At 37.0% G+C, this 15,935-nt stretch overlaps 1 pseudogene across 1 annotated transcript; it reads left to right on the forward strand.

Annotated features, from left to right (window-relative positions):
- Positions 1–960: 960 nt before the first annotated feature.
- Positions 961–7,496, forward strand: LOC147495155 (uncharacterized; annotated as a pseudogene). The gene is made up of 10 exons (XR_015197319.1): positions 961–1,344; positions 1,432–1,494; positions 1,831–1,950; positions 2,188–2,330; positions 2,414–2,568; positions 2,656–2,739; positions 4,093–4,208; positions 6,069–6,127; positions 6,702–6,783; positions 7,141–7,496. The product of XR_015197319.1 is annotated as an uncharacterized LOC147495155 (transcript).
- The last annotated feature ends 8,439 nt before the right edge of the window (positions 7,497–15,935 follow it).

Here is a 15,935-nt window from a genome sequence, read left to right on the forward strand (position 1 = left end):
TCCGGATGGTGTAGTTCTTCCTATTCGGACTCATCATAATGAAGTGTTCACGGAATGGTCCATCTCTACAAGTTATTTAACCTCAAATCTTCTCTCGAATTTCACAAACACCTTTCCTCGACCAAGATTCGGATAACACCCTAGGCTATTCTAACCAAGGCTCGATACCACTTGTTGGGGATTACACCAATACCAATCGGTTCCCCACTACACATAACTTGTATGAACACACTTCAACTCCTGACAAAATCTAAATATCAACTACAACCTATACTAACATGCCCAACTCACTAAACAACTATCAACAACATATAATAATGTAAAAGCGGTTAAACAACAAACCACAACACAAAGATTTACCGTGGTTCGCCAATGATGCCTACTTCCACAAAGAGCCGTTCTTAATAAAATGGGAAGGAAGATTACAATCTCTCCTTTCAAATCTCACCTTACTAGATCACTCTTATCTCTTTTTACGGGGTTGTATCTCTCAGAAAGGTTCTCTCTTTGTTTTAGTCCGGATTCCAATCCTTCCGACTTGTTTGGTTTCGTTAGGTTAGGTTTTCCAAAACCTTTATTTTTGGTTTTATCTCCAAAACCAAATTTAAAGGTAATCTTGTAGCAAGGCCCACAAAATTTATGCTTGCTGGCGCTGCCCTTTGAGCGAAGTCGCTACCAAGACTGGAAGCCGAGCCGCTGGCGCGCCCTATGTTATGGAACTCGAGCGAGTCGGCTATCTGGCGGCGGCCTCGACTTGTCGCGATGCGCGAATTAGCCGTTTACGTCGACTTCGGTTTCTCCTCATGTGAGGGATAACTCCAACACGCAGTGACTACATCTATTAATTCATTCGTCCTCAATTTTTCGTGGGATTCAAAGAAACATCGAAAGGTGGGAAACATATCGTATGGACCATGTCAACACATTAGTTTATATACATTTAATTACGAAAAGTGAACGGAGGTGTAGCTCAAACAAAAAAGAAAAAGAATAAAAGAAGGTACCTTCAAATTTGATCATTGAGGGTTCGACTCCCTCCATCTCCTACATAAAATCTTTTTAATAGAATTTTTTTTCCCATAATCTATTTATAATAGAATTTATTGAAATACACTGGTACATGCATGATGATCACACAGATTATTTTTCCCTCTCTAGTTCTCTATATATGAACTCTTTCTTAAAAGAAAAGAGCCATTTTCTTTTTATTTACAGTTTTAACAAAACTCTTTCTACTACACAGAAGAAAGACAACGATGGACAGTGAGGGAAACAAAGACGAGTGCGAAGAAGTGTTTCTTGACGAACAAGACATCGTTAAAGAAATCCACATTGATGAAGAAGGTCTGCTCGACCCTTCACTCGTCTTATGTATACTTCATATTTAATTTCTCACTCGCCTTTATTTGTTATGATTAACTTTTGGTGCAGAACTTCCTGAAGTCGACGATGAATCAAATTCAGATGTTGAATCTGACTCAGATTCTGATTTTGGTACGCTCCATTAATATAATTATTTAACCGTGTAGTTGGAAAAATGCATGCAATGTGTTATTTGTTACTCATGGCGAAGTTTTGAGTTCAAATCAATTTAACTGAACTGCTTCTAATTGTGAGATTTCTCATTTTGAGTTTGAGTCCATCTCATTTTTTTTATCAATGGTTTTGATGCAAACATTGACTAATGAATGCCAACTGGCCAACTTAACACAAGGCGGTTCTTTTTCATCGACTACCTGCACTAATAGATATTGCATAATCTTGGTAGTTTGATTTTGCAAGGAAATTAGTTGCTCCTTTGGCTAATCAAAGGCATTAAATTTGTGGCAGAGGGGATATGTGCAGTTGCTTGTAGTCCTACAGATTCAACATTGGTTGGGAGGGGAGGTAGTGGCACAGGAGCATTTCTGTGGAACATTAATCAAGGAGATCAGCGCCAAGTGATTATAGGTATATCAGTGATAATAATATAACTATTAACAATTTAGTTGATCTAAGGTTCCAAATTTCTCTTTTACCGGCTTTCCCTTGACTAAAACTGAAGTACCAATTTTTTTTTCTTCCGTGGGTTTTGGTTTTTGTTTTACCACTCTTTTTATATAATATCAAAATCAATTCCTGAATTCTAATCACGAAGGGACAAGGTTTTTCGCTAAAACATACTTTTCAAAATTTTGATGTCTGCAGGGCACGATGATTCTGTTTCTAGTGTAGCCTTTAGTGCTGATGGGAAATTTCTTGCCTGTGGAACGGGTCAAGGGCGGGTTCAAGTGTGGGACATATGTTCAAGTAGTCATAAGTGCACATTCGATGGTCCTGAAGATATTGAGGTGAGGTCCTGAAAGTAGGTTTGTTTGTTACATAATTTAAAGAACATGATAGTTGAATTTGTAATATTGATCTATGTACTTAGTGGGTCAGGTGGCATCCAAGAGGCCACTTTGTGTTGGCTGGCTCCATGGATGATTTCACGGTTTTTGGTTGTGGGATATTGATGAAGATGCCTATCTATATATATCGTTTTTGGTCACGAATGTGGTGTCACTTGTGGCGATTTTACCCCAGATGGTACTTTCATTACGTGTTGGGAAATGTTCTGTGTTTTGTTCTACACCTAAGGATGTATAGTTAAATCAGCTTTTGATAATGTTGCAGCTAGCACAATTTGTACAGGTTCTGATGACGCATCACTGCGAATATGGAATCCAGAAGATGGAAATAACATACATGTTGTTTAAGGTATGCATTTGGGTTATTGTATTGTATCTAAGGTCCCGACTCCGGTAATGTTAAGTATATGTATAGCACAAAAGTACTAGAATTTGGGAGGCCTTGAAGATACTTGTATCTCTTCTACCATACATTTTCTTTTAGGATGGACTTGGTATGAATGCAAGTTTAATAAAAGTATGCTGGACAAAATTCAAGTTAAAAATGTGATCTGGTGAATCTGACAAAATATCTCCCCCATCTGTTGAATTCCGAGTAAAACTTATACTAGGACATGATGGCACCGTATTCCCCTCAAAGCCTAGCACATAATAATTAGTCAAAGTTCGCTATGCTATGCTATGCTATGCAATCTTTTGAATGCGAAGCAGACCCTTAGAGACATCAAATCGACGGGCCAGGGTTTCAATGTGATATCATTGAATAAGGAACACTTTGTAAACTAAGTAGCTATTAATTTTTGAATTTTAACTGTATTTGGTGCCTTTCATTATTATGCTGTTTTTGTTAGTATCCTCACCTACTTAGCTTAAAACGATGTGAAGGAACTAAATTTACTGGAGGTTTACTGAAGTAGTCAGAATTCCTGGGTGGTCCGTGATATAGAAAAGTATTTTAGATTCTCAGTTAGCAGTAGTGTTATATATATCATATGTACATGACCAAATCATCTTATATGATATTAATCAAGTTCTACTTGGAGCTACTTTTAGATTCTTTATATCATTTTCACTTCTCAGATTGGTTTTGTCATAGTTTGGGAGACACTCGATGGACAGATAAAGATGATAAGAATAGGCTGTTTATAACTTGTGAGGCAGATTTGTTTTGGACACCTTTAAATATTGGTATTGAATACCTTGTTTATGCAGCATTTCCGTGCCTGCAAAACTGTTTCAACTTCTGTTAATATGGCCAGAGGCATTAACTTGAATGATGTGCTAATGATCGTCAAGTGTCCTTGTTGTCGTACTTCAACCGAATTATCTGGGGTTGACTATGGATACTTGTCAACTGAAGGGATTTTCTATTAAATAATTAGCTCTCTTCGAACCTTCCTCCGTCAGAGTCACTGTCTACGATAATCTGTAACTGTTCAACCAATGCCCAAGACTCAAGCCAAAGAGTCTTTCTCTATTATTGAGATGGGGTTAGCTTGTCCAGGGACCATATAAATTTACACTGTTCAGGATTTTCCACTCTATATTTTACTAGAAGCACAACCAAGCTGGAATTATGCTTATGGTGTTGATGTTAACAGACCAATGAACAGCTAATCAGTAATCGCATGTCTTAATAATTTGATATTTTAAGCATGTTTACATAACTGTTTTGGGTTCTCTATATTTTCTTTTCCTCCAGGTCATTCGTATCACACTAAGGGACTCACGTGCTTGATGATAACTCCTGATTCTGCTCTTGCTATTACTGGTTCATCGGATTGTTCTGTCCGTATAGTAAACATACGGACGGGGGAGGTCTGGATCCTTTTCTCTACCCCTTTTACCTTTTAGGTTTATGATTTCTTTTCTGCCTTATCTTCCTCTGCTTATGTTGGTGAATATTTAGGTATCAAAAAACATTTTGCTAGAACATTTTTTTATTGACGTCTAAATATATCTACAGTTTTACTGAAGTCCTAATATTAAGAAGTCCCTAGAACATTTTGCTATTGGTTGTGAAAACTGAAGATATGACTATATATACAGTTCAAGGACATGAGTTTACCAATGGCTCTCAGCATCTCAGGTTGCTTAAGTTTCAAGAGTTTAGCATTTGGTGTTTACTTTTGGTTCCTGGTTTAGTTTGATTTTGATTTTGTACGAGTGTCTAAATCCTTACCTCCACTTGGTCAATACTTCAATTTTTCCAATATGTACTAAGAAATGTAAGGCTCTAGTTACTAAAAAGTCACGTTTAAGAGAAGCTAATCTGCAAACAAAAAGCAAGAAGAAACATGAAACATTAAGAATTATATAGTATGGAAGGAAAATCACTATTGTTGGAAAGGCTCCGAGGATAAAGGTTAGGTGGTTGTTTTGCACGAATGGTTTACCTAAGAATAGGGTACTATATGAGGGCATACACTCTATATGTCTTATGCTATAGGCTAGGAACTAAGGTTGGCTTAGTAGCTGAGCTCTTGAAGGGGGACATCCCAACCTACCCTATGTGTTTTCACCTTGAGAAGAGTTGAGTTTCAGTTTCAAGGTCGTACTAGGTTCTCCCAATTTTTAAATTTTATTGTTACATTCGTACAAGGCTCCCTCAATTATTAGAATATATAGATTAATCCTTAATTGGGACAGAATGCAACAGATGGTCTAATTTTATATTTGCTTTTTTATCAATAATATATCAAGATTAAGTTTTTTTTTTTTTTTTTTTTTTTTTTTTTTTTTAAAGTTGTCGGCTGCTTACAAAACAAAGACCACTCCTCGCCCCATTGTGGTAAAGATGAACGGATGGAACAGCCACAATTATATCTCATTCCCTCAAACAAGTGAATCCCAATTACACGAAAATACATGGAAATGTACACCCTTAAAAGTAGGACAAGCACATGCCCATTGAAGAGTTCTTCTTTAAGTTCTTTTATCCTCTCCACTGTTTGTCATTTGATCTCATCTTATGTTCTAACTTATCAATACAATTATCGAGCAAAAGACCTGAATGCTACACATGATTAACACAATTCATCCTGATCATACACAAATATAACTTGTAAACTTAAATGAACCATATACTATACTTTGATGAAAAAGTCAACTACAACAGAGTAAAGTACTATTGGAAACCATCATAAATCGCAGAATTATCATCGTTCAGGAATCTAATATCCATTCAGGCCACTGCCAGGAATGCGTTGGATAGTTGAAAGTGTGCATGCATTCAAAGTACTCAGTAGCTGCAGAGGTTGTAGCATTCTGTTAACATAGACTTATAAGATAAATCTTGCACAAAATGGTGGTGACTACGGAGGTGTTATAGGGTCCAACAGTTAGTTACATAGAATCTGGGCTCACTTGGTCATGCTGCCGATGCTGACACTGTCTCATCATGGAATGTTAGCAACAGCCTTTTCGTGTGTAGAAGTTTTACTTGTGCTAGTTTCTCAAATTCCTGAACTCTCATATTACTTGTGCTAGTGGTCTATCACCTCTTTTATTTATTTATTTATTTAATTTGTAGTTTGTTTAAGATCAACTCTCAAGTCTCATCTGTCTGTATCTCTTTGTGATCCATATGATCTAGATTACTTGTTTAGTACGAATTAATGGATTAAATAGTCTCTAAAGTGAAATGCGCTAAATGTTCATGTTGTGATCTTTATATAGGTAGTCAATTCTTTGATTTCTCATGAGGACCTTATTCAATGTGTTGGACTTTCACCAAGGTATTGAAAGTACCTTGAAGTACTTTACATAATTTCTTAGAGAATAAAAGCATGAAATGTCTTCCACACGCTGTTCTCTCTAATTCCTCTTTGTTTGCTTTGCATTAGTGTCTTTGCATTTAACAATTATCTCAGAAAAAATCTCTTCTGCTTTTGTCCAAATATAAGTATATAACTAAACCCATAATGTTTTTAGTAAAGTTCTCTTTCAACAATTTTTGGGTGGTAACTTAAATGTTGACATTTTGCTCAAGCACAACATATTTAGATCGGGATAGGTTAATTACAAAATATAAGCGAAAGAAGAATAATGATCCCACATGTTTGTATTCAGTGCAGGTGTCGTTGTTGAGGATATGATAGTTGTTATATCTATTTAGGCACTTTGTTGATAGGACATTACAAGATAAGTCTTGCAATGCCCTATTCAGCTGAGGCTTCAATCTCAAAATAATTCTAACAGCTATTTTCATCATGGATGATTGGATGTGCTCTCATGTACGAGCATATGCCTATGTATGCCTCAGCCTTGGTTTCATTTTGAACTTGCAGATATATCTGTTTTTTTGTGCAGGCTACCTTTGGTTGCAACAGGAGGTGGGAAAGAACTCATAATTTGGGAAATAACTCATAGTTTGTTTCGTGTGGTCTTTGAGGTTGGTTACTTAGTATCAATTTGTCAATTGCACTTGTTTTCTTTATATAATTTTTGCAAACTTGGTGGAGTACCACGTCATTTGGCTTTTAGCATTCGGTGTAGCTAGAATGTATGCAACTCATTTAGGAGTTTAAGAATATCCTTTCAGTTAAGTTACTCTCCTATCATACCCCTTCATAGCTAAGGCCTTGATGAGTTGTCATGTTCTCTTTAAAAGGGATATACTGGTCTAAACATCATAAATTGTATCATATGCTATAAACACTAGAGCAATTATTTAAACCTAATTATGCCAAATGGAACCTAAATGTGAAAGTTACAAACTCTTTTAATGAATACCTGTTTTTTGTCACAGGCTCATGTAAGTTGCCTGGTATGGTTGGGCGCATCACAGTACATTGCTACTGGCTGTGCTGATGGGAAAATATTAATAATTGACAGCTTATCTGGATGTCTTGTAAAGACGTTCAGCAATCATTCCAAGACCATTCTGTCTCTGTCTATTTCTTCCAATGGGAAGTTTCTTGTCTCCGGTTCAGAAGATAAACAAGTGCTAGTGTTTGACATTGCTGAATTCAGTTAGTTAAAGGAGGCATATATACATTTAGATAAATGAAGCAATTTTGTCCTTTTACTGTTCTGTTATTTCTTGATTACAGTATGTTGATATATATACAAGTAAATCAAAGGATAATTCATGCTGCGTCAAAATGGTATGTACTTGAGTACAAGTAAAACTTACAGTTGAAAGTTTGATCAGTCACCGTTAATGGTGGCTTAGGTCTAGGACAAGATGTGAATCTGTGCTAAATGGGTACTGTACGTTGTAAATAGAATGACATCTTTGCAGTTTGTACCCGACACTTTATATAGACACCTAATGAGGGCATCAAGTTTAACCATTTCTAATGTGCCTACATCCCTATATAAAAAGCATTTTTCTGTTGTAGTGCTACATGGACAATCGAAGTGAAAAAGAGAGGAAAATGTGAATTTATCAAGTTTCCTGGGTGGTTATCGTCTCGACAGTAGAGGTATGCTAGTGTATAAGAACTCCTTAATCTGATGTGCCCAGCTAATCCTTATCTAAATAAGACTTGGATGGAAATAGCAAGTTAAAGAAACGAAGTGTCACAGGGCAAACATTATCTTCTTTCTCATTTTTTAACTTTATTGCTTCGACAGGTCAGCTTCTTTTTTTTTTTTTTTTTTTTTGTGACCATGCCTATTTTTCGGAGAATTCTATTTTCTATGGACTGCGAGTTTGCAATAACGGTTGGAGTTTTTGGCAAAACCTAACACTCAGAAAATACACGAAAATACACGATAACAAAGAGAGAAACTCAATCTTAATAGCTATCAAGATTGAGAGATAACCTTTACAGAGATACAACCTGACCACAAAAGAGAGGAGGAGTGATCTAGTAAGGTGAGAGACTGCAAGGAGTGATTGTAATCTTCCTTCCCACTTTATAAAGGACTAGCTTTTTAGGAAGTAGGCACCATTGGTCGAACCACGTTATATCTTTGTGTTGTGGTTTGCTTTTACTGCTTTACATTATTATCTGTTGTTAATAGTTGTTTAGCGAGTTGGGCATGTTAGTTTGGTTGTAGGAAATATTTAGATTATTGATTGGAGTTGAATTGTATTCAAATATAAATTATCTGTATAGTGGGGAATCGATTGGTATTGGTATTATTGATCCGGCTATTTGTGCTGCTAAGATTATAAAAAGAGTCCGGTTCCTCTATAACCGGGTACAGAGATGGAATCTCTGTAACTGTTATAAATTTTGTGCCACCTGTCTACTTTAACAGCCCATAACTTCCGTTAGTTTCTCTTCTTATTTCATGTATTTTTTTTTTTTTTTAATATCTAACTAAAAAAACCCCATTTCATGTTTTTTTTTTTTTCCTTTTAATATCTAACTAAAAAAACCTCACGTATCATAAGTTCATAATTTAAATAAAAAAAAAAAAAAAAAAAAAACCCATCTCGTGAGGGGAGGATCCAAGGGGGGGTGGGTCGCAATGTTTTTTATATTCTGAACGGAATATCGGAATTCCGCCCAATATTTTGGTTTTTCAAAAAATCGGAAAAAACAACATAGGATCAAAATATTGATGATTTGGAAATTATTCGAAATTTTGAATATGACATGGGTCGAAATATTATGAATTTCGGTTTTTGGATTTGTCATAATTCCGATAATTCCGAAATCCCAAACTATGGCTGTAGAACACCCAACTTTTCAAACCAGATGATCAAATGACTAGTATGGTTTGTCTTGACCTAAAAATGACATGAATCCTAAAAAAAAAATTATATGAATGGGGCTGTGGGGTGGAGGTTAACTGGATTTAGAGGAAAAAGAAAAAATGTTAAGTCACTAAGATGGAGGGGCGGATCTAGGATTGCCATTCAAAGGGGCTGCTACAACTAACATACGCTATAAATGTTTTCTTTTTTTTTTTTGGAAAAAAGTTGGGTGTGATGCAGCTCAGCTAGGGGTGCAGTCGGATATCCAAAAATCCAAATCCGATTTGTATTCGTATTTGTATTCGAAAAATAAGATATTATCCGAAAATTTCAGATATTGAATTCGGATTAGGATAAATTTTTTTATTCGAAGAAGTTTCGGATACAGATGCGGATTCAAGTGATATCCGTCGGATAATATCCTATCCGATTTCTTATAACATAAATGTAATATTTCATTCTTATATACTGGCACACTTACTTAACTACTTAAGTATTAGGGGTATTTAGACTTTGGTCCTAACAATAGTGGGTTTATTAGGGTTTGGTCCAGAAAAGCTTGAATATTAGGGTTTAGTCCTAGTTTTGGTTCTTGACTGTCAGTCAACACAGTTGACTGTGGTCAATCTGCTAATTATTTTGATATGACCAGAATACCCTTCAGTGCGATGTCACGTGATCACTAGTTGTATAATTTGTTGGACACATGTCAGCATATGATTGGATATTACAATCTAAATCATGTGACCGTTAGATTTTTTGATTTCGCGTATCTCGATAATGTTATTGGAGCCAACCCTCATCTTCTTCGTCAGAAGTCAGAACCCACACTTTAGCACTCAAAACTCAAAACTCAAAACCCGACCAGACCAGTCGGGTTCTCTCATCACCTATCCAATTTCATGATTGGTTGGGTTCATCACCTATCCAATTTCATGATTGATTGGTTGGGTTCATCACCGATCTCACCGATCCAATTTCCGATAGTCATTGATCTTAACAACTTGTTTCCAATAGTTATCTACCTCAAGGAGACCATTAGGATATCCTTCTAAAAGCATAAACCTCCAAACCTAACACTAGCATTTAGAAACTTGGGTCCGATCCTTGTGTCCTTCCCAACAGCATGGGACACCTCTCGCAACATTTGCTCCAAGAGTAGCCTCACAAACGGTGACATGGCATTCACGGATGAGATCCTCGAGCCAAGAAGGCATTGGCGGCAAGCTTTGAAAGTTCAGACCGACCGAGGTTGGTGGTTATGATTCGGTCTTCAAGCACCCAATGGGCATAAACACTTTTCGTGGCTTGAATAGCCTTTTGACCACCGGGGTCTCCTAGCCTCCAATGAGAACTCTATCGAGAGCGAAGAGATCATCAATGGCAGTCCCTTTAGCAAGGAACTCGGGGTTCGAGAGAATTTGATAATTGATTCCCTTGATGTTGGTCAGAATCTTTTCAATGGCCTCAGCAATTTTCACTGGATACAAATGTCCAAGTCAATCTACCGGGAATTTTAGGACCTTGCGCCAAGCTATTGAGGAATTTTCTGCTGACGCAACTCGATTCTCCCTTGCTGATGCCGGTGATGGAATGGATGATGCAAACTTTGTCTTTGAGACAGCAAATGCTGCTATCCTGGAAGCACATCAAAACTTGTATTCTCGAGATTCGCAAATTTAAAATCTGATGGCCACATCGAAATGAGAAGTCAGATGTCGACACGTGTTGAATAAATTTGATAAAACTGGAAGCACGTGATGTTGCATGCTAGGGGTATTATTGTCATTTCAAAAATACAAGCAGATTGACCACAGTCAACTCAGTTGACCGACAGTCAACAACCAAAACTAGGACTAAACCCTAATATTCAAGTTTTTCTGGATCAAACCCTAATAAACCAACGTTTTTTAAAACATATTTAATTATTTATTAATTAATTTAATTATTTATTTTCAAAATTCATGGATTTAACTTCTCGGATACGTGGGCCCGGTTTTGGGCCGAAGTTTTTGGGACCCAAGATATAAACACATTTTTCTGTAAAAATAGGGTTCCCGGAGAATAGAATAATAATGAAAATGGAAGCAGAAAGATTTAAAGTTTGGATTTTTGAGGGTGGAACCACGACGGCGCCCTAACTCGGAGAAATTCAGGGAGTCACCCATACAATTGAGTAGAAATTTTTTGCTATCTCACCAAGAGTTATAGTTTTCGTATATCGGTGCATGGGTTTCTGTTTTTATATTTTGGTTAAACTGTCAAACTGTAATACTGTTAAACTGTTGAACTGTGATTACTCTGAACTTAAACTGTCGAAAGCTCGACAGAGCGTTAATGTCGGTTAACAAAACTAAAATAAAGAAGTCGTACTGCCTGGGTTGTTTGAATTCTTAATGGAGGTTTGAACTGTCGAACCTTGTTTGGGCCTGGCGGCGGCTAAAGCCCAAAGAACAATATCGGCCGGTATGTAGATTGAACTGTTGTATGATTTTGGTTGGTTGTGTGATTATGGTTTGATGATGGTGGTAGTGGACTGTCGATTGGGCTGTGTTTTTGGTTTAATTGGGTGTTGTTGGGTTGTGTAGTGCGTGATGTCGGGGCTGCCAAAGCTTGGTTGGAGGCGGCAATGGCGGCCGACAGTAAATCGTTTTTGTTATTAAACTTTGTTGTTTGGATTTTGTTTGGGTATTTGAATGGATTGAATGGTTTGTAGTGATGGGACTGAGTGTTGTGAAGTGGGGGAGCGTTTGAACAAGCTTTAATGGAGGTCGACAGTTTCTAGATCTAGTTTTGGGGAAGATTAGATCTAAGGAATTGAGGCTTTGGCGTTAATTAATGTTAGAGGGTTTTTATTTATGAGTAAAACCGATAGGTTGGAATGGGTAGGTGATTAGGATTAGTGGTGGCCGGATTTTTGGTGGTGGTGGAGGAAAATTTGGGGAAGAAGATGCACTGTAGCTGTGGTTGGGCCTTGGGCCGAATCCACTTGCTATATGGGTCGACCTTGTTTTGTTTGCTTGGGCCAGTTCTTTTGTTTTAGTTTTGGACCGGTTTAGATTCAGTTCTTGGGCCCTAGTCTTGTTTTGTCTTGGGCCGATTTCTTTAAGTGGTTGGGCCCTTTTCCTATTTGGTTTGAAATTTTTGGATCAATTTAATTAAGATTTGTGGACCAGTTCAGTTAAATTGATGGGCCGTATCATTTGTGTTTTTGGACCAGTTCTAATATTAGCCTATGGGTCCGTTTCATTTGTATTTGTGGACCAGTTTAACTTAACAGCTTTTGGGCAGTTTCTAATATTGCATGGACCAGTCCATTGGACTTAAAATAGATTTACTTGGGTCTTTAAACGTGTAGACTTTGGTTTAAGGTTTTGAGCTTTGCGGTTATCCCGAACCACGACGCTGGTCACGTCAGCCACGAAATATACGAAGCTTTTTAACCATTCTTACGTAAAACCCTTAATGAACACCTAAAACCAAACGATTTGAGTTTGACTTTTGACAGCTTTGACTTTCGACTAGGGACGGTTTGACTTTGACCATCGACAGCCGACTTTGGAGACTTTGACATTTGACCATGGGACGGTTGACTTTCACCTTTGACTTTGACCAGGATAGTTTGACTTTGACTAGAGACGGTTTGACTTTGACCATCGAATCGTTGACTTTGACGGTTGACTTTGACCTTTGACCATGGACGATTGACTTTGACCTTTGACCATGGATGGTTGACTTTCACCTTTGATTTTGGCGATGATGATTTGACTTTGACCATGGCATGTTGAGTTTGACCTTGACCATAGAGGTGTTGACCTTTGGCCGGATTGGCCGTTGACTTTGACCGCCGACCGTTGACCGGATGTTGACTTTTCCAGTTTTCATATGTTTGTTTATATGGATATATATAGTAATAAAATCTTGTCGATATTGATAACTCTTGGTTGGTAAATTATCTAATTTAGATTTGACGCGAGTAGTGTGTAAAGCATATTGGGCTTTGATTGTGGATGGATTGTTTAATTTTACTACGTTTTATGTTGTATATTATATGGACATATGTAGTAATAAAATCTTTGTGGAAGGTTTCAGATAACTTTGGTTGTCGTTATCTAATAAAGATTTGACATTGATATTGTGTATTTTGACACGTGGCGATATTGAGATGTTAGGAGACATTATATTCTAATCGTTATAATAAAATGTATCGATCACGTTGAAGCATTGTGACATGATATAATATCTTTGGGATAGTTGTATTAATCTAATATCTTGGAGAAATGTATATACACCCATTATTTTATATGTGAGATCTTAATATAAGTATTGGTGAATATTTTGCGGGAGTGTGGTGTAGTCTGATAATATATTGGCGTGAAGTTAACGAAAGTGACTGAGATATAATTGAGATGTTTCTAGATATTATGGCTTAGTCAATAAGGTAATTGACACAAGCGTGATATAGTAGAAATGTTTATGAGTCGTAGATGTATGACACTTGAATAAATTACGAACGAAAATCCTAACCTCGACTACCACAACTCGTGTGATTGGCCCTTTCGGCGTTTGATTAAAATTTGAATGGCCTTCGGACCATTCGGCGTTTGTTTAAAATTTGAATGGCCTTCGGCGACCCTCCAGAAATTATAATGGTTTGATTATTCCGTTCGCAAAATAGAACGATGATGCTAATATTTTTATGCCGAATAGTGGCGATTTATTACATAGATTTGGCTTCCGTGTGAGGATTTACGGTGTCGCGGCATCCCGCCAGTGGTGGTTACGCATGAGTGGCTCATTATGTAAGGGGAGGCATGTGGATGTACATGTTCGGCGGGTTTGCGATTGTGGTAGCCAGAAAACCAGGTAAGACATTGATACTGACGTGATTTTAGGGACACAATAAAGAAAGCGCGAAATAATCTAATTATGGTAATATGTTGGTAAATGATATATCTCTCAGATAGATGATTTGTATATGGTTGGTTTGGTTATAGTTTAGTTAGAACCTAAAATATGGAGGAACTACATGCCTTATTTATTATGAATATAGTTTGTTGTGTGGTTAGAAGGGAAGTTAAAGCCTCGATGGAGGAACTACCGCCTAGATTATTATCTTAAGAATGTTGTATTAGTCGTTGAAAGTTAAAGGCTTCGGTGGAACTACTAAGCTAGCATATGGATTAATGTATATATATGTATATTATATATTGTATTTTAGAACTACTTTCACCAAAGATTGTTTATAATCGCCAATTCCGATTTGCATGTTTGTTTATCTGTGTGTTCATTCAATGAACATAGTTGATAAGTTTTGACGGGTTTAGTGTTGAAGAAGATTGGTTCTTTGCTTTGTGGTTTTATGCGTTATAGCGTCGCGATTTCAAGATAGGCCTTGTTTTCCGTTGAGGTGATATAGATTTTCAACAGATAAGGTTATTTGCATTTTCATTTGTAAATTGTTTTGTAATGAAGATGATCTTGTTTAAGTTAAAATTTTTATTGGTTTTAATTATCCACAAATTTTAAAACTGTTTATGGGTTTTTGGGAGTGGAGAGTGCGTCACACCTCGAAGATCGAAGAGTCGGGAACAAATAATGTTTTTCCGAATTCTGTCGAAATTCGGGGTGTGACACAAACCCTAATAAACCAACTATTGTTAGGACCAAAGTCTAAAAAACCCTAAGTATTATTATAAAATCTGGTCCATTATCCCAATAACAGTAACTATTAATGCCAGGGTTTTAGAAAGAGAAAGTGTGAAATTCTAGGTTCATTCAATACGCCAGTACACCACTCCGTCCTCTTCTTCCTCAAGTTCTGAACTTCTGGAAGGCAACACCACCACCACGGCTCACAAGAGCATCTCTTTTCTCCAGCTCTTTTCTCTATCTCCCCGTGCGAATCAAATACACCCACATTTTCTTCCTCTATCAAATTATCAACCTATTAGTAGCAAGAACAAGAACAAGAACAAAAACAAGAACAAGAACAAGCAAGTCTGGATCTAGTTTAACGATGAATCCTTCCAAATGTTTTTAAAATAAAACTATGATACCACCACCAAGATATTCAATAATAATTTAGTAATTGTTATTGAATATGATAATTGTTACTACTTCTTTAAAAGTGGAGGTGGTAATTGCTTTTATGTTGTTAATAATTTAGTTTTCTTATTTGAATGAATAGACGCATCTAACTTTGGAGTTTTATTAATTTTAATCTTATTTTGAGTTTTTGTGATATTTTTTATCGGATCGGATATTATCCGATTCGGACCGGATATTATCTAATTCGACATCGGATTTGATCGGATTCGGATTCGATATGGCGTAAGTTCGATTCGGATACATCCATATACGAATCGAACCTATTCGTCTGCGACCTCTAGCTGCGACCATAGTTCGGATTTTAGAATTATCGGAATTCCGCCTAATCCAAAAAATGAAATTCATAATATTTCGACCCATGTCATATTCGGAATTTCGATTAATTTCAAAATCATCAATATATGACCCTGTTGGTTTTACCGCTTTTGAAAAACCGAAAATATTGGATGCTTGAAATATTGGACAGAATTTCAATATTCTATTTCGAATCATGAACACTGGTTGCAGCCCACCTCCCCCTAGGGGTGATAATTTGGCCCTCAGACCCTCAACCCGCCCCGATCCGCCCCTAAAAGTTGCATGTTTAAGCCCTCAAAAGTTGGCCCTCACAGATTTGAGGGGCGGGCCGGCCCAACCCTCATGTTTATAGGGGGCGGGGCTAGGGCCTAGATTCTGAAGCATGAGCCCGGCCCTCATTAAGCCCTCACTTGGCCCTCTTACGTTTTCTTGTTATTTTACATTATATTTATGTATTATAATCTAATTATCTAAGTTGTGTA

Source organism: Coptis chinensis, chromosome 6, assembly GCF_015680905.1.
Source record: "Coptis chinensis isolate HL-2020 chromosome 6, ASM1568090v1, whole genome shotgun sequence".
Taxonomy (NCBI): domain Eukaryota; kingdom Viridiplantae; phylum Streptophyta; class Magnoliopsida; order Ranunculales; family Ranunculaceae; genus Coptis; species Coptis chinensis.